This window comes from Apium graveolens, chromosome 1, assembly GCF_009905375.1.
Source record: "Apium graveolens cultivar Ventura chromosome 1, ASM990537v1, whole genome shotgun sequence".
NCBI lineage: Eukaryota > Viridiplantae > Streptophyta > Magnoliopsida > Apiales > Apiaceae > Apium > Apium graveolens.
In genome coordinates this window covers 91,992,286-92,016,298 of record NC_133647.1, presented here as the reverse complement: position 1 = coordinate 92,016,298, position 24,013 = coordinate 91,992,286, and positions in this window count along the sequence as shown.

Below are 24,013 nucleotides of genomic sequence, written 5' to 3'. Positions count from 1 at the left end.
TCATTTTTTTATAGAATTTTTTTAATATTTTTTCTTTATTTAATTAAATTTATTATAATATTTTTTATTTTCTGAATACATTTTATGTTTTTTGTAAATAATATAATTTTCAAAAAATTGTACTTTTTGTACTTATATATTTAGTTATTATTGTATTTTTATATTTGACTTTGATAACCTAAATATAACATATGTGTTATAATTTATTTAATTTCTTTGTTATCTGATTTTTTAACATTATAAATTTGTAATAAGAATATTTTAATCATCTCACATAATATATTTACGTAATTATTTTTCTTTTATTTATATATTTTCTTTTTAGGAGTTTGATCAAAGATTGAAAAGTTGTTTGGAATTTTATCAGGCCGTGTTTGTAATAATATTTTATAATTTTTTCTATTCTAGTAATAATTTTGAAAAAAATATTTCACATTTAATTGTCATAGTACTTTTTTTTACTAATCAATTATCATAATACTTTTAAATATATTTTAATATATTTGTAATTTTGAATTGTAATAATTTATTATTATTATTATTATTATTATATTTCTTCCTAGCTTTTATATTTAAATGATTCATGTACACTAAATTTTTTAAAAGACAATCCGTAATTTTCTTATTTTACAATATGAAACAAAACATATGTAATATTTTATACCTAAATTCAATCTAAATGTATTCTTCATTTTATAAGATAAAAATTAAAATTATCTATGCAAAAATATTTTAAATCAAACTTACCCATTTCAAATTGTTTTAAGAAAATGATACTATTTTAACCCGATTAACAAATTATTTGTTGATTGTTACTTATATTTATTTTTATTAATTTTTATTAAGATAATTATTACTTGTATTATATATAACACTAATTAACATTATTTTATATCATTTAAGAATATATAATTATAGTGTTAGGTCACACACACTGTAGACGGAGGTGAATACAGTGTATAACACAATCAAATCGAATTTTAATAACTCAAATAACAGAAAACAAACTTTATTCAGAACAATAAACTCTGTTACAGTATGGAACTGTCCTCTCTCAGTGATGAACAAATATCACGAGAGCTGCTAGGTTACAATGAATAATCTTCTCGAAAATGATAACACTTATAGTGTAAACCCTATGTCTGTGTTTATATACTACACAGTTACAAGATAATCACTAATTGATATGGAATATAATTCTGCTTCCTAAAATATATCAATCAGATATATTTTCTTCCAAGTATTCTATTCTTCATAGAATTCCTTCTTCATGCATATCTCTTCTTATGTTTGTCTCAATCTTCTCTTCTTGTAAATCAGCTGCCTTCCTTATCTGAACGTTTCCTTTAAGTCCTGATATTATCTTCTGATAAATATCTCCTGAACCTTAAGTACTGACGACTTAAGTTCTGACTTCAGTATAAGTGCTGATTTCAATTAAGTACTGATTTGTCCTGTTTAAGTAAGATCTGAAAACTAAACATAAATCACATTAGTCATGACATTATCAAATATATGTAACAATCTCCCCCAACTTGTAAATTAGCATAATATACAAGTTAACAGATATTTGATGATGTCAAAAATATTAAGTACAAATGCATGAGAATTTGACTAGATAACTACAACTTACAGTCCTTAAAACTTTACCAACTTTAATTTCTGATAACAACTTCAGTCTGTATACATATCAGAATTTGAGCAGTTGTAGATCTTGACTTGGCTTCATCTTCTCATCTCTCTGATGTCAGGAGTTGTTCTGAGATAGTTCTTTATCAAACATCTCTCAGCATATCTGAGTTCATCAATCATCCTCCTTTTAGCATCTTTAAGTTATGCAAAATCTTCACCAGTTTGAAAGATTGCAGCCCTGAGATCATTAATTTTAGCTTTCTTTATGTCCTGATCCAGTCTGATCAAATACTCCTTGTCAGACTCAAGATTGAATTCCACAGCCCTGTAACCCAGAAAGGTAGTTATAATCTTAGCAGAGTTAGGCTTCATCTCAACAATATCACCCTTGTGATCTCTGTACTTTGGAAGATATATGCTGTCAGACTTAACAGAATAAAGCTTTTTCTGTCTCCGAATCTGATTCTTCAAATAGTTTGCAGCACTTTCTGTTATTTTGTCATTCACTTGAAGTAAGAATAATACATGTTCCAATTCTTCATAATACTTCAGTGGAATGACATTTTCCCTTATATGATAAACCCTACCATCTGTCATGAAGTACAACAAGATGTGTTCTTTCAAGTAGGTATGGTAAACCATCTGTACAGATTCTAGATGATTCAATCTTTCAGGAGTTGCTCCAATACCTGGTTCACTTAAGGAAGTTGGATCATTGGTTGTGTTATGTATTCTTCTTTCATCAGCACTTCCAAATCCAGTTTTATCTCTTGCTTCCTTTCCAGTAACCACTCTTGCTTCAAAACCACTTGCAGCAGTCTTCAAAGGTTGAGTCTGTTTAGCTTTGGTGAATTCTGGTAGGAGTATCTTTGAAGGTTTAACATGAGCAATGTCAGAGGTTTTCTTTGATTTATCTTTTGATATCAAGTTAACTTGAGCTATGTCAGAGGTTACTTGCTTGTTTGAGATATCAGAACTAACTCTATCTTTACTCTGAACAACTTGAGCCATGTCAGAGGTTGTCTTAGAAATTTTTCTTGAAGTCAGAGCAAGATCATCATCTTCATCAGTAATTTCTTCATCCACAGGAGGCACATAAACCTTGATAGGTTCACCAATTTTCTCTTTGCCCTTAGACCTTGGATCTATCTGCAATTGTGATTTAGTCTTGGTTGCTTCAGGATTTGTTCTTTCCTTTATCACAATGCCTTTGACTTTTGGAAGTTTCTTTTTACCAACAGAAGCTTCAAATTTAGATTTGACTTTTTCTGACTTAAGTCTAGCTTCTTCTTCCATCAAACTTTCCAAGTCCATTCCTGGATTCTCCTTTAGAAATAACTGTCTTGATAATTCTTCATCAAGATCCAAAAGTTCATCATAACTTATCCTTTTACCAGTAGCAGAAGTAATTCTTTTTCTAGCATCAGAACTTGTCCCATGACTTGTAATTTCAGCTCTTCTTGATGAAAAACTTCTACCTTGACCATGACCTCCACCCATTTCAGAGTTTCCCTGGTCATCTTTTTCATCATCCTTCCCCTTCAGTGTCTGATCAGTTTTGCATTTGGACTTAATTACTGAAAGGTATATGTCATAGCCTACTCGTTTATTCGAGTATTTAACTCAACTCAAATAAGAATGTAATAAGTAAATAGTGGATCAATCGTCAGTGAGATCTCATAATGTAACATCTGTCAAAGAATAAAGAAACATTGTTCATCTGCAGACTTGAAGATTCACTGGAAGAAGTTCAAGAATTTGATCATGCCTCAGTGATATAAATCAAGATCGTGGATTTAATCAAGTGACAGAGATCTCGTCAAGGTATCATTTATTACAAGGATTCAATCAGAATATCAAAGTCAAGACATGAAGAAATATCATGGAAGTTAGTCACTCATGAACCAGACAGTACATCGAGTGTCAGCATTGAAGTGGCGGAATTGATTCATAAGTCTCAGTGACTTTCAGAAGATTGTCAGAAGAATGGATGCTGCTCAGCGTTAGTATTAATTCTCTATTAATTAATTAAAGTCATATAATTTAATTAAGAAAATAAATTAAATCTGCAAAGATTAATTTATTGATTAATTGAATTAAATTGATTAATTAATTTAGAATTAATATTAAGGATTTACAAGATTTTAATTGGTTTAAAAATCTGCTTAAATTCAGCAAGACAATTCATTTGAACTAGTATGACAATCGGTATGACAATTGATAGTCATACCGAAAGTCATGCCAATACATTTAATTGTCTTATTAGAATTTCTGTTTAGATTAAAATCTGTTATTGATTCAGCAAGACAATTTATTTGAACTAATATGGCAATCGGTATGACAATCAATAGTCATACCGAATGTCTTGCTAGCTCATTTTAATAGTCTTGCTAGTTGTAAATTTTGTCACACCGAAAGTCTTGCTGGCCAAAAGGATTGTCATACCAGATCAATTTACATTCGGCTGTTTGATAAAAAGAAGCAGAAGTCTGTTACATTCAAAAATAGCAATCAAACAGAACACAAACTCAAGAACAAAAGAAAAAGGAGCAGAAAAATATTTCATCTCATCTGCAACTTCAAGATCAATTTCTAGATTGTAAAGTTAAATCCAATCAACTAGAAATACTTATCTTGTTCTTGTGTATCAATCTAGCGGATTAAAATCCCTAGAACTTAATCTCAAATCGCATTTAGCATTTGATCTTTTAATTACAAAAATAGAAAAAGTTCATGTCGAATTTATTCTAGATTTGTAATAATTGATTTGAGATTAATCCCTTGTAACCGATACCGTAGTTGTAACACCTTTCAAGTTTAATAAAAGTTTTATTTAACTTGAATTTTATTTCACAATTTTATTCCGCATTTTATTCGATTAAACGGTATTGTTTGCATTCAACCCCCCCTTCTACAAACAAATTGGGACCTAACAATTGGTATCAGAGCCTTCGGATTAACGTACAAATCTAGATCCTAGACTTTTGTGTTTCTTTCACTTCTTGAATTTTTTATTCACTTAAAAAATTCATAATGACTACACAAAAAGTTGGAACCGTTAAAATTCCACTTTTCGATAAAGAAAATTATGTTATGTGGAAGAAGAAGATGCTACTGTTTTTACAGGTTGCTAATCCCAAATATTTGCAAGTGTTGAAGAAGGGTCCAAAAATTCCTATGGTTATGGAACCAGAGGTAATAGAAAATGATGTGGTGATCACCAAAGCGAGAACTTATGTGAAGGATCCTGAGGACTTCTCTCCTGCTGAAATAGAAGAAGCTTCCCTGGATGCTAGCCTTCAATTAATCTTAGTAGATTCCTTTAATCCCCTGATGAATAGACATGTGATGAATTGTAAAGATTCCAAACATATCTATGAAACTATTGAGATTATTAATGAAGGCACAGAGGAAGTTAGGGAGAACAAACTAGAAATCCTAACCTCTGAGTATGAATACTTTAAATCCAATCCAGGAGAAGGAATCACTGAAGTGTTTGAGAGGTACAATGCATTGATCAACAACCTGAACATTAATGGTAAATACTATTCCATCAGGGAGGTCAACAAAAAGTTTCTTTTAACACTGCCAACTCATCTCGAACATAGAATCACTGCCATAAGAGAAGCAAGAGATCTGAGTGAGATTTCTTTGGAAAGGCTCTATGGTGTGTTAAAGACTTATGAGTTGGAGCAGATTCAGCAGAAGGAAGTTTACGGGAAAGGAAGAGTGGTCAGCACGTCTACTGCTCTAGTAGCTGATGAACAACAACAACAACCACAATATCAACAACAATCTCAACAGTCAGAAAGAATGGTACAGTCTTCCAAGGTTGAAGATAATGTGATAGTAGCAGAATTTGATTCTCCTACTACAAATCAATCAGGAGATGATTATTATTCCTTGGAAGAACTGGAGCAATTGGAGGATGAGTCAATGGCCCTGATTGTCAAGAGATTCTCAAATGTCAGATTCAAAAGGAATCCCAAGTTCAAGTACAAGTCCAACTACAACAGATTTCTGAAAGGTGGATCTTCATCCTCTAACACCAGCAGTGGTGGGTATAAAACAGGGATGGTTGATCGAAGCACCATTCGATGCTTCAACTGTAATGAGTTGGGACACTTTGCCACAGAATGCAGGAAGCCAAAACAAGCTAGGAAGAACTCTTACGATTCTAATCAGAAGAGTAAATCTGAAAGGGCGTACCTGGTAAAGGGAAGAAGCTGGGATGATACTGACAGTGAAGATGAAGAAGTTGGGAATCTTGCTCTCATGGCTAGTAATGCAAGCACCTCATCGTCAAGAAAAGAGGTAAAATTTACTGATGCTGAATTAGTTTATCATCTAGGAGGTTCCTTAGATTGTGCTCGTCGTGATAATGAATTGTTAAATCAACAAATCAAAGACCTTGAGGAAGAGGTCAATGAATTAAGACTTGTGCACATTAATCAAGATAAACTAAAAGAACAAGTATCTTTTCTAGAGAATAGAGTTGACTGTTATAGACAACTCGAAACTATTCTCAAAGACAAGATCACCGGTCTTGAGGCTAAGGTTAAAGCTTACTTTAATTCTTGTTCGAAGTCCAAAGAGTTTTACAATAAGCAAGCTGTTAATCAAACACATGGAATAGGTTATGATTACAATGCTGCTATTGGAAAATTAGGCATAAACTCCCCTCCTCATGTATGTGCTAAAGGCAGGGAAGTACCACATGTGCTTAAGGGTGTTGATGAACCCCTCTATAAAGAATCAATTGCTGAACCATTTGATGAGACCTCTTTTATTATTCAAGAAGAAATCCGTGCTGAAGATAATGCTAATGGGAAAGATGTCTCCAAGTCAAGTGTGTCAAAAGTTCCAGTCAAGGTTGTGAAAGCAACTGAGACTAACTCAGACACACATGAGTTGGATAACACAAATGCCATGTCTACCATGCATAAGTTGCCTATTGTTAATCCTTCTCATAAAGTATGTGGTGTTCCTGATTGTATGTCTTGTGCTTTTAATCTGTTGTTTGCTTATTTTAATGGTAAGCATGTTTCTAATGATAAGACTACTCCTCGTCAGCATGTGAATAATAGAAAGCATGATAGGTCTATGACTGCTAGTCCTCCTAAAGCTAGAAAGGAGACATTTGTGCCTAAGCCTAAACAGAAATTTGTCAAGGCTGTTCACAAGGTCAAATGTTCAGTCATTGAGAATGTTGAGAATATTGAAATTAAGAATGTTATTTTGCCTGATAAAGGCCAATTTTACAAGTATGCCGGACCCAGCCAAACTTGGGTTCCGAAGAAGGTCTAATCCATTTGTATTGCAGGGCATTAAACAGGTACAACCGGTAGCGTGGATTCTTGACAGCGGATCGTCAAGACATATGACCGGAGATAGAGCCCTGCTATCAAATGTGGTTGAGAAAGCTGGCCCAGTGGTTACCTTTGGAGATAACAGCAAAGGTTTAACGGAGGGATATGGCTATTTGCTAGCTGGAAATGTTATCATTGAAAATGTATATGTTGTGCAAGGACTTGAACACAATCTGCTTAGCATTAGTCAGTTCTGTGACAACGGCTACAATGTTTTATTCGACAAGCTGAAGTGTCAGATTCTGCACAAGAAAAGTGAAAAACCCTCCTTAATGGGAATCCGGAAAGGAAATCTGTTCGTAGCTGACATGAACTCTGGAAGCAATCTTGAAGTCAATTGTTTCCATGCAAAGGCATCGTCAGATGAGAGTTGGCTATGGCACAAGAGATTTTCCCATCTCAACTTCAAAACAATGAATTCTCTTGTCAAAAGAGAATTGGTAAGAGGTCTGCCTCAGCTGGAATTCTCTCCAGGAGGACTATGTGAGGCTTGCCAGAAAGGAAAGTCAAAGAAAGCAAGTCACAAAGGCACTGACACATCTTCCATAACTGGTGTTCTGCAATTATTGCACATGGATTTATTTGGTCCAGTTAATATCCTTTCTATGTCAAAGAAGTGTTACTGTCTTGTGATAGTTGATGACTATTCCAAGTATACGTGGGTTTTATTTCTTCACTCTAAGGATGAAACACCACAAGTTGTGATTGATCATATCAAGATGATTGAGTTAGATTCTAACGTCCCTGTTAGAGCAATAAGGTCAGATAATGGGACAGAATTCAAGAATGCACTTCTCAATGGATTCTGTACAGACAAAGGGATTACCAGACAATTTTCAGCTCCTAGAACCCCTCAGCAAAATGGAGTGGTAGAAAGGAAGAATCGTACATTGATTGAAGCTGCAAGAACGATGTTAAGTGAATCAGGTCTTCCAATGTACTTTTGGGCTGAAGCTGTCAATGCTGCATGTTATACTCAGAATCGAACTCTAATCAACAAAGACTTCATGAAAACTCCTTATGAGATTTTGAATGAACAGAAACCTTCTATCAAATACTTTCATGTATTTGGTGCCAGATGCTTCGTGCTCAAGGATGGAGATGATCGTCGTGGTAAGTTCGAGGCAAAGGCATATGAGGGTATTTTTGTTGGATATGGAAGAAGATCATATAGAGTGTATATCATTGATCAACACAAAGTAACTGAAAGTGTCAATGTTACATTTGATGACACTAAACTCCCTAGTATACAAACTGAAGATCCTTCTGAGAAACTAAAGTTTGATGATACATCAGATTCAGAATCAGAACATGGTCAAGAACCTGAGGTTGTTGCTGGTGAAGAACCTGTTAATCCTGATGATACTCAAGGTAATAGTGATGGAAACTTTGGCAACAATGGAGATACCACTGCTACTGACGGAGAATCTTCAAGTCAACATGGCAACAACTCAGGGGGAGATGCTGAAGGATCATCTAGTAGGACACAACATCACAATGAATTTCAAGGCGAATCATCAAGATCAAATCTTCCAAGACGGACTGTCTGGAATAAAGCTCACCCTTTTGAGTTGATTATTGGTGATCCAGATGTTGGAGTCAGAACTAGACGTGCTACTCAAAATGAGTGTTTGTTCTCAGGATTTCTTTCTGAGATGGAACCTAAGAAAATTGAAGAAGCACTGACTGATCCAGATTGGGTGATTGCTATGCAAGATGAACTCAATCAGTTTGAAAGTCAACAAGTCTGGAAACTGGTACCTAGGCCTGTACACAAGAAAGCTGTTGGTACTAGGTGGGTATTCAGGAATAAACTAGATGAAGATAGTGTGGTTACAAGAAACAAGGCAAGACTGGTAGCTAAAGGGTATTCTCAAGCTGAAGGCATTGATTATGATGAAACCTATGCTCCAGTGGCTAGACTTGAGGCCATCAGGATATTTCTGGCATTCGCAGCATTTTCAAACTTTAAAGTTTATCAAATGGATGTCAAGAGCGCCTTTCTGAATGGAAAGCTGGATGAAGAGGTATATGTAGAGCAACCTCCTGGTTTTGAAGATCCAGATCATTTGGATTTTGTCTTCTTTCTTTTCAAGGCTATCTATGGGCTAAAACAGTCTCCAAGAAAATGGTATGACACTCTCTCTGAATTTCTTATTGAAAATAGCTTTATTAGAGGTGTCATAGACAAAACTCTCTTTTCTAAAACACATAAGAAGGATACTATATTAGTCCAAGTCTATGTGGATGATATAATATTTGGGTCTACTAATGATAATCTCTGTAAGAGATTTGCTAAGTTAATGCACAGCAAGTTTGAAATGAGCATGATGGGAGAGCTGAAGTTCTTTCTTGGATTACAAGTAAATCAAAGATTAGATGGAACATTTATTTGTCAATCCAAGTATCTCAAGGAACTCCTCAAAAAGTACAATCTAGAGGATTCTGCATCAGCAAGGACTCCATCAACTACAGCTGTCAAGCTTGGACCATGTGAAAACTCCATTAAGGTAGATGTCACAAGCTACAGAGGTATGATTGGCTCGTTACTCTATCTTACTGCAAGTAGACCAGATATTATGTATGCTACATGTTTATGTGCAAGGTTCCAAGCGGATCCTAGAGATATTCATCTCGTTGCTGTTAAACGAATCTTAAGATATCTTAAGGGAACACCAAATCTAGGTATTTGGTACCCTAAAGAATCTGGTTTTAACCTTGTTGGATATACAGATTCAGATTACGCAGGAAGTGTTGTTGATAGGAAAAGCACCTCAGGAAGTTGTCAATTCCTAGGAAGCAGTCTAGTCTCATGGTACAGCAAGAAACAGCAAACAGTTTCCAACTCAACGGCCGAGGCTGAATATATTGCTGCTGGAAGCTGCTGTGCTCAGATCTTGTGGATTAGGAACCAACTCCGAGACTATGGCTCTGTATTGAACAAGATTCCTATTTTATGTGACAATACAAGTGCAATAGCCATCACCAACAACCCTGTGCAGCACTCGAGGATAAAGCACATTGACATCAGGTATCATTTTATTAGAGAGCACGTCATGAATGGTACTGTTGAACTATTTTTTGTTCCAACAGAAGAACAAATAGCAGATATTTTCACTAAACCACTTGACGAATCCACATTTACCAGATTAGTTGGTAAATTGGGCATGTTGAATAGTTTTAGTGATTAATTTAGTTAATATATGTGATCTGTTCTTGAATAAATTTACAAATGATTTTTTCTTCAATAAAATTTCATTTGCAAATTTATTTTATCATTTTATCATATTTCTTGCTTATTTCTATGTAATATATATTATCTTATCTATTTTCTTTTTCCCTACTTGTTAATTTAAAATATCTCAGAATATTTTATTTCCTCTAAAAATATTTTACTATGAATTTTATTTGCTAAAATTCAATAGAAATCTATTTTTGGAATAAAAATAATAAATTCTGATATATTGTCTTTGTTTCTGTAAATATTATAGGTCTGTATTTCAGTTTTACTATTTTGTAAATATTTTCTGATATTTTTACTAAGTTATATAAGTCTTTATAAATTTATATATGTATGTGTTTCTGTGTTTAAAGCTGATATGACAATCGACAAGACAATTGAAATTGTCTTGCTGAAAGTCATTTCAGTTTAAATTTTGTTTATTATATTATTCAGTACAGTTTTATACTGGCAAGACAATCGGTATGACTATCAATTGTCTTGCCAGTTATAAACTATATATATAATTATTTTCCGTTTATTATTATACTGGTATGACAATCGGTATGACTATCAGATTGTCATACCAGTTATAATTTTAGTATTTATTTCTGTTTTATTCTTTTCCTTCTTTTGCCTGGTATGACAATCGGTATGACAATCCCGGATTGTCATACCAGCTGTTATATATAGGCGTGTGTTTGTTGTTTTTTTAACCATTTTCAGCAGTTCAGTTCTTTTCAAAAAATTCGAACAGTTTTTTTTCTCTTCAGTTTCTCTCTTCTCTCTCTTCGAATTGCTTCTTTCCTTGCTCGAGTTTTTACTCAGCACACAAATTCATCACTTTGTGATATATACATACAAGTATATATACAGAGGTGCTGTTGGATTTTTATTCAATTTGTGTTTGTTGATTTTGAACTTTTTATTTTTATTTCAATTTCTGATTTGTGTCTTTTGGCTTTTCAAAACTGCGTTTGTGAGTTAAGAATTTTAACGAGATACATTTCTGTCTAAATTTTTCGATTATAATTAATTTAATTCGAATTATTAAATTAATTTAATTAATTCGAATTTTCTTAATATTATTCTTAAAATTCTGAAAAGCGTGTGTCTTATTATTATTTTAAATGGCTCTCAATTTCCAAATTGTCGCGCATAATCAGGTTGGTTATTTTAATCCGGAAAAATGTGATGTTGAAAAATTTAAGCCATGGATTAGATTTTTAAATGACCATTCGATTGTTAGCTCTGCTATTAAATCAAATGTGATTTTAAACGTCGATCTACTTAGACTGATTTGCACAACCTCTACTGTGGCCGATGATTCAAAATCTTTTTCATTCACCGTCGCAAACACACAGTATGTAGTTGATGAAACAGTCGTCAATCGTGTGTTAAATTTTCCACTAGACAATTTCTGTAATTTACCCTCTGAAAATGATATCACAAATTTTTTCAATGCTATTCACTATCAGGGGGTGATCAATTTAACCAAACTTTCTAAATCAAATTTGGTGTCTGAATGGGATATTTTCTTCGATACACTTTCCAAAGTGTTTGCCAACTGCACAAAATCCAATTTTCATAACATCACTTCCACTCTGCAGTATATTGGTCTTGCGGTTATTTTCAATCAAAGGATCAATTTTGGCAAACTACTTTTTCCCATTCTCTTGAGACGTCTAACTTCTGCTTTACGTGATCATTCTATAAATCGTAGGGTATCATGTTACTATGCTCGTTTTCTCATGCTTATAGCAGATCATCTTCTCTCACCTGAACACAAAGCCCTTTTTGCTAACTCTGCAGTAACCGAACCCCCTCCAGTTAGCAAAAAGATTTACACTCGCCAAGACACAACCTTCAAATTCATGCAAGTTCCAGTACTTGTATCTGCTTTCATGGCCACTTATATTCCTTTACCTATTTTCAATCTTCCCGGCCATGAACAACAACCTCAACCTCCAGTGGTTCAAGCCACCCAGGCTCTTTCATTACAGGTAGTAATTCCTCACTCTCACTCTCTTCCTACTTCTGTTGAAAGACCCCCAGTGGTTGATAGGGCTGACCATGAAGTTGTAGAACCACAGCTTCAATCCCAGGTCATAGAGCCAAACACAGAGTCACATTCTATCTCAACCTTTCCCCCACTGTCTAAAATGTTACCCAGAAGATTTCTAGGAAGTAGTACATTGTTAAATATGAGTGAACCCTCAGCTCTGCCTCCTCCTAAGAAAAGAAGAACATATTCTGAGGCATCTGAAAGCCCATCCTTGTCCTCCCAACAGGACATGGACTTTGAAATGGCCAATGAACAGTTACTAGAGGCATTCTCTCAACAGGATGCATCTATTGAAATTCGCCATAGGGCCATGGCATCTTGTACTGAGTCAAGCACAATTCCATTACTCACAATGGAACCATACACTTCCCCAGATCATACTCAGGACACACAGCGAGGAGTGCACGTAGAGTCGGTTACAGTGCCTGCCATAGTTACGGCAGAAGAGCAGTCACATGCTTCAGAGGGAAAATCTGACTCTCCGCCATCTTTAATAGAGTCATTTTCTCCCCTCCCAGATCTAACACCTCTGGCTCCATTATGGGATTCTCCACTCGCAGATTTATCTGGAGAAAGTGGAGGGCAACTCGGTCAATCTATCCCTGAAGCAATTCAGACATCTATTCCAAAAGATTTGATAGTATTGACTGAGGATCGGGACTCGCGAATTCCCATTGCACCACCACTGACCTCTCTTGAAGAGGCTAGGGTGATTTTTAATGCAGGTACAGAAGAACAGCAACAGGAAGACTCCTCACGAGCAATTATATTGAGAGAAACACATGCACGTGAGGTGAGTGAACCAAACACGAGTGAAATTCAGGTGAGAGCACACACAGACACTGATACTGTAAACCTGTTAGCTCAGATTGCTGCCCTAAAAGAAGAACTTGCTAAAAGCCAAGCTGAAGCTCAAGCATTCAAAGCACAAGTGGTTGAACGGTCTTCTTCTTCCACCTCTGTCAACAATCAGCTTGCAATCATAAGGAATGACATCTCAGATCTAAAGACCACTGTAATATCAAAGCTCAATTCTATTCAGGACACTCCAACTTTATCAGCTGATGACATATCCAACTTCTGCTCTCTACACACAAGAATGACTTCTCTTGAAGACCTCGTTGAGATGAATCATTCACTGGACTCCTCAAGATTTCTAAAGATAGAGACGGGCATGGAACATCTCAATGAAGGGATGAAGCACCTATATTTCATGATCAAGAATTCTCATTGCCCTAATGAAGAACAAAGAACTTATTTTAAAGGACCGTCTGGTGGAGGATCAGGCTCTGGAGGTGATGGAGGTTCCAAAGGAAAGTCAGTAGAGGATCCCTCAACTAAGGGGGAGAAGAAAGGAAGTAGTGCCAAAGGGTAAGAAAAAGATACCTCTGCTGGAAACAAAGGAAAGGCTGATGATGTCTACTACAGTGGATGATGTCTACTACAGTGGAAAACAGGATGACTTTGATATTTTTGACATTCCCACTGAACCAGTTCAGGAAGATAAAGATGGGTTATTTGAAGCTGAAGAGGAAAGTGATTTTGGAGAATGGGAAGAAGAAGCTCAAGTGGATCCTATGTTTGAGAAAGAATTTCAGAAGGAGCAGTCAGAGATGAAAAGAAAAGAAGCTGAACTCAAGAAGGTCTCTCAGATCATTGACATGAGAAAAGACATTCAAAGAACAGAAACTCTTCAAAAGCAACGTCTTCATGACATTAAGGCTCAAGAAAGGAGAAGAGATGTCAGACTAAAGATTGGTGAAAAATGGGATGAAGCTAGGAGAGTACTTGATATGCCTCAGCTGAGCACTAACAATGATAGGCAGTTCTTACATCTTCTTGACAAGCTGGAAATCTCAAATCCTAACAATGACATGTACATGAATGCTATCAAGACTGAAGTCTCAAGGATCACAGCTGCTTTTGATAGATCCCTAAATGAAATGAGCATTTTTGTATATTGTCAGAGTGAAGGATCATTCAAGGTGTCACTTCATCTATTTGAGAATCGTTCTTTGTTAGAGATTTGGGTTCTTTTAAACAAAGTCAAAAGAAGCTCAGAATTGAATGAAGTTCTTCGAGAAAGGCTTAAAGAGTTTGCCAGCAGGGCTAGTCCTCAAGTGGTCAACAATCCTCATCAGGTGAGATTCTTTAAGTCTGATTGTCTTCAAATCTGTCAGCTAGATGTACAATCTCTTAAAGACTACTCAGCTAAGCATCTGGTCTGGATGGAACATCATTTGAGAACTGCTGGATATTCATCCATGTTGAAGACTCAAGCTGCTGACTTGATTCAAGCTTATTGTGAAAAGAATGTTAAAAGATACAATCAACTCAAGAATAAGCTGAAGTCAGTTGGAGTTCAACCAGTCAGACCAGCAAGTGTCACTTCAGAAAAGGATCGTGTCTTTGACAAGGAATTGCTTCAAGATTTAGAAGAAGGTGAAGTCAGAAGAGAAGACAACTGAAGTCAATTAGCTCAAAACTCAATGTAATATGATTAGAGCTTTATGAATCAAGATAGTCTAATGTAGTTATATGTTCAGGCTAGAGGAACATCTATCTTGTATTCACTTGTAAATTTCATTTGGAATCTGGAAAATGTTAAATATAATCCAGAACTTTTCTGCTATTTACTTTACATTACTGTTTATATCTTTTTCTTATTTGTTAGTTGAGTTATCCTCTAGGTATTTGTTGTTATTATCTAACAAGCAAATAGGGGGAGATTGAAAGGCATATGTCATAGCCTACTCGTTTATTCGAGTATTTAACTCAACTCAAATAAGAATGTAATAAGTAAATAGTGGATCAATCGTCAGTGAGATCTCATAATGTAACATCTGTCAAAGAATAAAGAAACATTGTTCATCTGCAGACTTAAAGATTCACTGGAAGAAGTTCAAGAATTTGATCATGCCTCAGTGATATAAATCAAGATCGTGGATTTAATCAAGTGACAGAGATCTCGTCAAGGTATCATTTATTACAAGGATTCAATCAGAATATCAAAGTCAAGACATGAAGAAACGTCATGGAAGTTAGTCACTCATGAACCAGACAGTACATCGAGTGTCAGCATTGAAGTGGCGGAATTGATTCATAAGTCTCAGTGACTTTCAGAAGATTGTCAGAAGAATGGATGCTGCTCAGCGTTAGTATTAATTCTCTATTAATTAATTAAAGTCATATAATTTAATTAAGAAAATAAATTAAATCTGCAAAGATTAATTTATTGATTAATTGAATTAAATTGATTAATTAATTTAGAATTAATATTAAGGATTTACAAGATTTTAATTGGTTTAAAAATCTGCTTAAATTCAGCAAGACAATTCATTTGAACTAGTATGACAATCGGTATGACAATTGATAGTCATACCGAAAGTCATGCCAATACATTTAATTGTCTTATTAGAATTTCTGTTTAGATTAAAATCTGTTATTAATTCAGCAAGACAATTTATTTGAACTAATATGACAATCGGTATGACAATCAATAGTCATACCGAATGTCTTGCTAGCTCATTTTAATAGTCTTGCTAGTTGTAAATTTTGTCACACCGAAAGTCTTGCTGGCCAAAAGGATTGTCATACCAGATCAATTTACATTCGGCTGTTTGATAAAAAGAAGCAGAAGTCTGTTACATTCAAAAATAGCAATCAAACAGAACACAAACTCAAGAACAAAAGAAAAAGGAGCAGAAAAATATTTCATCTCATCTGCAACTTCAAGATCAATTTCTAGATTGTAAAGTTAAATCCAATCAACTAGAAATACTTATCTTGTTCTTGTGTATCAATCTAGTGGATTAAAATCCCTAGAACTTAATCTCAAATCGCATTTAGCATTTGATCTTTTAATTACAAAAATAGAAAAAGTTCATGTCGAATTTATTCTTGATTTGTAATAATTGATTTGAGATTAATCCCTTGTAACCGATACCGTAGTTGTAACACCTTTCAAGTTTAATAAAAGTTTTATTTAACTTGAATTTTGTTTCACAATTTTATTCCGCATTTTATTCGATTAAACAGTATTGTTTGCATTCAACCCCCCCTTCTACAAACAAATTGGGACCTAACAATTACTTTCTCCCCCTTTTTGGCATCAGCAGGTAAGAGAAGAGAGACAAGCAATTCCACTGAGACTTGGATTTCATCGAGTTGAGATTGCTGAGAAGCTTGATGTTTCAAAATATCATCAATCTGAGACTGTTGCTTCTCTTGGATCTTCTCAATGTAAGCAACTCTGTCAAAGGTAGGTTGGAATAATTTTTTCTTATCAAGTTTCCTAGTCATATCTTGCTTGAGCAATTCTTCCTTAACATTTCATCAGTTTTTGCCAAGTGCTCAGCAAGAATCTTTTCAGATGGAACAAAGATAACTGAGTTCCATTCCTTAGTCCACTCCTATCCTCTAGGAGTTTCACTCCAAGGTACTGGTGCTTCTCCTCGTACAAACTTCTTGACTAGTTTAGATTTAGAAACAGTTTGTGGAGGTGCATGTCCTGAAGGATCAGCTTCATCAACATCTGCATTTGGAGCAACATCACCAGTATCATCAGCATTTGCAGCATCAGAACTTACAGAATCAGTATCTTCTGATAAAACAACAGTATGAGAAGTAATCGAGGCTTCAACATCATCATCTAAGTGCTGATCTGTTTCCAAGTTCTGATCAACAGCCATATCCTGATGCTCACCTATATTCTGATCATCAACATCTAGATGCAGAGAAGGTGTAGTAGACAATTCTGGAGTTTGAGTAGCATCAGTAACATGTGTTGTTGATGGATTAATTGTTGTTGGAGCTTCTAAGTAGAGAGCCTCAGGCACAACCAGGTTTTGAATATCAATTTCAGCACTTGTGCCTGGGTCTATAGGAGATACAGTTTCATGTACAGGAGACACAAATGGTGTGTTTGCCTTGTCTGTAGCAGCTTCCTGAATTGGAGACAATGAAGAAGGAGATGCAGTAGCTTCAGCAAATTCTAGTTCTTTTGAGATCAGAGATTCCTGATCTCCTTCCTTAGCTGCTGCTTCCTCATCATCTGAAGCTGGCCTTTTAGCTCTCTGTTTCTTGTATATCTTTGAAGGTGGGGATTTCTTGGGAGGTTCAGCATAAGTCATTCTTCTAAGCCTTTTGAGAAGCTTAGATCCCCCAATTACAGAATCCTTCTGAGAAGGAACCTTCTCAGCTTTTATAACAACATGTTCTGATGCAGAAACCTGTTCCTCACTATCAGACTCATCTCTCAGAACAATCCTCATTCTCTTCTGTGGTGTCTGAGGAACAGTCTTTGTCCTCTTGGGCTTGGAAGATGAAGGCTTCACAGTAGGTGCTGAGGATAAAGGGTTAGCTGTCTCTGAAGGTGTGAGATATGTTTTAAGATATGTTCTGAGGGAGGGTTGAGGTATAGATGTATCTATGGTTTGTTCTGATGGTTGGTGTGGTGTTTGATATGTGGTGGTAGGTTGTACATCAGGATAAACAGATCTATAGGTTTGAGGATCAGCATTTACCAGGATCTGTTTTACAGACTGAGGAATCTGTAAAGGTCTAACCACCGTTTTCTTAAGATCAGCATTTACCAAGTCATTAAAGGCTCGTTTTGCAATTTTGAAAGGTGGATATAAGTCAGTGGTAGGTTGGGGTTCATCAGCACAACAAAAATTATATATAAGCTGACAGAATCTAGCAAAGTAGACAACATTCCTATCCTCTGTCATCCTATCCCCAATAAAACCTATCACAGCACTTGCAAAATCAAAATGAGTTTGGTTAATAATAGCATACCCGATGTGCTGACTTATTATTGGAATGACATCAAAGTTGGAACACTTATTGCCGACTGCTTTAGTGATGCAGTCGAAGAAAAAGCTCCATTCCTTTCTGATATGTGCTCGTTTCAACTGTCCAAGCTTGGCCAAACTCCTCTCATACCCCAAACTGGCCATTAACTCTTGTAGAGCTAATTCCTCCGGTGTTGAGAAAATACAGCCTTCTGGTAAATATAAGGCCTTGCGAATTTTACTAGGAGTTACCACATGTTCAGAATCATCCACTTCAAAAACAATGCTGGGAGTACCATTAGCACCACCATTATCAAAATGCCCAGTCCGCCAAAACGTCAGAACTTGTTGGCTTGAAAAGACTGAAGGCTGGGTCAATGCATACCCAATTTCACTGTGTGCAAGAAGATATTGCACAAAATGCAACTCAGACGGAGCTTCATCATGATTGAGAATTGCAGCATAGTTATTTGGAACGAACTTAGCTCCATCAATGATCAAATCCTTAGGTGCCATGAGAAAATTGAAAATTAAAATTGCCTGTTAGGTGTTTGATAAAATGTCTGTATGAAAAACCAACGTCAGGAGATGAGAGAGAGTAAAAGCAAAGAAAGAGAGATAAACTGTAAAAGTAAATAAAAGATTGTCTAATCTTCTCTCTCTCTTACTTATACTTAAAAAAATAACCATTGGACACCTGTCAGACATGCAGCAATAATGAATAGTTAATGGGCACGGGAAAATAGTAATCATTACTTATCACATGCAGTTTTTTAAGAAAAAACCGTTCCACTTACCCAGTAATCTCATTAATTGAGGTAAGTCAGTTTTAATTCAAAATTTAAATTGTTCCTACTTATTCAATTATTTTCACTGCAAAACCAATATTCTGTAAAAATTTCGAGTGTGAGAATGACCAAAATAAAGTAAGTAAACAAGTACTAATATTTTAAAATCAGAACTTAATTTAAATCAATAATTAAAATGGTCATCAGAATATGGACATATCAGGATTTGACAGTGCAATAAAATTGCAAACATCTCATAAATAGAATCTTGCAAAAATAAGAAATTTCATTAATATATTAAGAGAATACATCCATGAAATTGAAATTTCATCAGAGCATTACAAGATTGTCCTAAGCTTCTAAACCTAACATCAACAGCTTTGGTCCGTGGCTAAGAAGCCGGACAAAGCTGACGATGAAGAAAAACAGGAAGAAGAAAACAAATTATTTCTTCTTCCGACTCTCTACAAAAAGAATAGCGAGTCGAATGATTCGCTCTTATTGGCGGAGAGCTTCCGGCCTTTCTTCTTCCAATCGCTCCAGATGGCGATGGTAGTCCATGTAGAAGAACAGGAGGTGTGTGAGAACCTCCTGGGGAACCGAGTCCCAAATCTCATCAGGAATGACAGTTACGTGCCATTCCCGCTGCCATTCGTCACAGCTCAACTCCATGTTGAAGGTTTCATAGTTCAAAAATATATTATAGTTAACCATGATTGTATTGGTATGAAGAAAAGGAGAGTGAGTGTGTGAGAAAAGAAATGATGTGTAGGCTGATTTGAGGTGTTGGTTTATATAGGCAAGAGAATGCCAGGAGACGCAAGGAAATTTAATGCTGACAGGTAGAAATAATTCTACCTCGTCTCCCTAGACTTGGAAGAAGAAAAAAAGTCATTGGAAATGTAAAACAGGGTTTAATGCGCATAAGAAACAAGTAAAAATTACTGTGCATGTACGTGTCCTACTAACCCTAATTGAATTGACTGTTAATATCTCACCCATTTATATTCTGATTTAAATGAAGACTATTTCAGATTTTAACCACAAATAAGTCAAATAGAGGATCAGAATTTAATATCAGCACTTAGACTTATATCAGAACTTAACAGTCATCAGAACATGATTTCTTAACTTGAAAAATGAATGCCTATCTCTGTGATTCTTCATACAAATTCTGATTTTGGTTCTTCAGAACTTAATCATCAGAACTTTCATCAGAACCTGTCCTCAGAATTTATGTAATCTGACACATAAACTATTCATCTAAAATAATATTGAACGCCACAGTAATTTTCATCATTCATATGGAGTGTAAGTGTGGGCATTAAGCAAGATATCAGACAAAGATTAAAGTCTGATTCACTTCAGTACATCTTAGAAATAAGGCATAACTAAGAACTTCACTAAAAATCTATCATTATTCTGAAGTTTACTTTTGAATGAGTTCATGCACGAGTCCACCTCAACTGTTTTGTGCTTATTTTATGCATCTTTTAAAATTCCATTTTACAGTGGCTTCTCAGTGCAAGTGAGTCACGATTGCTTATCAGAATTTATGCCTTTATCAGAGTATTTTTCCAGTAATCATAGAGTGTGAAAAGTCAACAAGAAAAATAATTATTTGCTTTTCTGATGCATATTACTTAATACCAGCAATGCACTTGGGTCATCCCTTCCACATTTTTACTCTAGATCTCAAAGGAGTACCTGATTTTTATTCGCTTTTCTTTTACTTTTTCTTTTGATGAGTGAGGTTTATCATCACTTAGTACATCCATCAGATTTACTAACATCTGAACTTAACATATGAGAAGCATTATTCTAGTTTTTGACTTAGTAATAAGATAGACAAAGTAAACGTGACTAAGCTCAATATCAGAATTTGCTTGTGTCAATAGATGTCCACATAAATAATTACTTCTAATATGGGATCTCTAGTATGTTAAAGACTACTAGGCCAGCATCTAGCACAGTTATCCTCATAGGATGGAATAATCACATAAACAGTCATATCACTATTAGAGTTTAGAAATGCACATCAGATAACAATCAGTACCTAAGCAATTTTCAATTAAGCACAGAATACACAAAGAGAGTAATTTCTGTAAATACTGATCATAAAGTCTGATGCATCAAAATAAAAAACTAAGTAGATTTAGAGAAATAACCTGAAACCATTCCAAGTTCATTTACCAATCTTGTAAAAGTAGCTTCACACAGTGGTTTTGTGAAGATATCTGCTAGTTGTTGATCTGTTGGAATAAAATGCAATTCCACTGTACCTTCATCCACATGTTCCCTTATGAAGTGGTACCTAATACTGATGTGCTTTGTCATTGAGTGTTGAACTGGATTACCTGTCATAGCAATAGCACTTTGATTATCACAGTATATAGGGATTTTAAAATATGTTAACCCATAATCCAGTAACTGATTCTTCATCCAAAGAATCTGTGCACAACAACTTCCTGCAGCAATGTACTCAGCTTCTGCAGTTGATGTGGAAATTGACTTTTGTTTCTTGCTAAACCAAGAAACCAATATGCCTACAAGAAACTGGCAGCTTCCACTTGTACTTTTCCTGTCAATTTTGCAACCTGCAAAATCTGTATCTGAGTAACCTATTAGTTTAAAATCTGATTCTCTGGAATACCACAATCCCAAATCAGTTGTTCCCTTAAGATATTTAAAAATTCTTTTCACAGCTGTTAAGTGAGGTTCTCTTGGATCTGCTTGAAATCTTGCACAAAGACAGGTAGCATACATGATATCAGGTCTACTAGCAGTGAGATAGAGTAGAGAGCCAATCATACCTCCGTAATCAGTAATATCTACTGATTTACCAGTATCCTTATCCAATTTTGTTGCAGTGGCCATGGGAGTGGATGCACTTGAACAATCTTGCATTCCAAATTTCTTCAGCAAATTTCTGGTGTACTTGGTTTGACAAATAAAAGTGCCTTCTGCATTCTGCTTGACTTGAAGGCCCAGAAAATAGCTAAGTTCCCCCATCATACTCATTTGATATCTTGACTGCATCAGTTTGGCAAACTTCTTGCAAAGTCTGTCATTTGTAGAACCAAAGATGATATCATCAACATATATCTGAACCAGAAGTAAGTCTTTTCCACGGTTGAGGTAGAACAGTGTTTTGTCTATTGTTCCTCTATTAAATCCACTTTCCAGAAGAAACTGAGCTAAAGTCTCATACCATGCTCTTGGAGCTTGCTTAAGGCCATAGAGTGCTTTATCAAGCCTGTAGGCATGATTAGGATATTTGGGATCTACAAAGCCTGGAGGTTATTCAACATATACTTCCTTCTCCAATTCTCCATTGAGAAAAGCACTTTTCACATCCATTTGAAAGACAGTAAACTTTTTGTGAGCAGCATAAGCCAAAAATATCCTTATGGCTTCCAATCTAGCAACTGGTGTAAATGTTTCATCATAATCAATTCCCTCCTGTTGAGAATATCCTTTTGCAACCAACCTCGCCTTATTCCTTGTAATTATACCATCACTATCAGTTTTGTTTCTGAATACCCACTTTGTACCAACAACAGATCTGTTCTTTGGTCTTGGCACTAGGGTCCAGACTTTGTTTCTTTCAAATTCATTTAAATCTTCCTGCATTGCTTGCACCCAATCAGTATCTTGAAGAGCTTCTTCCACTTTCTTTGGTTCAGTCTGAGAAAGAAAAGAGTCGTAAATACATTCACTTGAAGTAGCTGTTCTAGTTCTGACACCTGCATCAGGATTTCCAATTATTAAGTCAGGTGTATGTGATTTTGTCCACTTCCTTGCAGATGGAAGGTTTTCTCTAGAACTGGATGCTCCCCCATGATCCATGCTATCTTCATCAATATTTTCTGATGCTCCCCCTGAAACTATGCTCTCTGAGTTGGATTCTTCAGAATTTAAGTTTTCAGAATTATCAGAACTTGGCTTATCAGAGCTTGACGAATCAGAACTTGAAGAGCCAGATTTATGTTCTGATGCTTCTTGAGATGTGGTTGTATCTTGAGTATGCCCCCCTGCATAGGTGCATCTTCCTTTGGCGTAGTCACCACAGTTTCAATAACATCAGAGTTTAATCCATCAGAGTTTGCAGTATCAGAATTTAGACTTTCAGGATTTTCAGTATCAGAATTTAAGTCTTCATTTTCAAATCTCAGCTGATCATGATCATTGAAATCTTCAAGTCCAGTAATCTTCTTATCATCAAAAGAGACATTGATAGATTCCATGACCATTCTTGTTCTCAAGTTATAGACTCTGAAGGCTTTTGTGGAAAGTGGATATCCAACAAAGATTCCTTCATCAGCTTTTAGATCAAATTTGGATAGCTGTTCAGGATGAGTCTTAAGAACAAAACACTTGCATCCAAATACATGAAAATACTTCAGATTTGGCTTCTTATTCTTCACCATCTCATATGATGTCTTTCCTTGCTTGTTAATTAGTGTTGCATTTTGAGTAAAACAAGCAGTTTGCACAGCATCAGCCCAGAAATAGGTTGGAAGCTTTGCTTCATCAAGCATTGTACGTGCAGCTTCAATGAGAGTTCTATTCTTTTTTTCAACAACTCCATTTTGTTGTGGAGTTCCAGGTGCAGAAAATTCCTGCTTTATTCCATGGTTTTTGCAGAACTCTTCCATTATCAAATTCTTAAACTCAGTGCCATTATCACTTCTTATTATTTTCACAGAATCTTTGACCAATTTATCCAGTTGCCTGACATGATCAATCAAGTTAGATGCAGCTTTCTTCAATTGATGCTCTACTCATCAGACAGATTGCAGAACCATCAGTACTTGTTGAAAGCTTGGCTTCATAAATGTTACCACGCTTGTATCCTTGCAGAACAACTTTGCCTGTAGATTTGCTTACAAATTCACAGTGTTCTTCAAAGAAATCCACATGATAACCTCTGTCACAGATTTGACTGACACTTAGCAGATTATGTTTAAGTCCTGAGACCAGAGCTACTTCTTTTATGATGACATTCCCAAGATTGATATTACCATATCCCAATATTTTTCCAATGTTGCCATCTCCATAAGAAACACTTGGGCCAGCCTTCTCCACAAAGTCTGATAGCAGGGCTTTATTTCCAGTCATATGTCCTGAACATCCACTGTCCA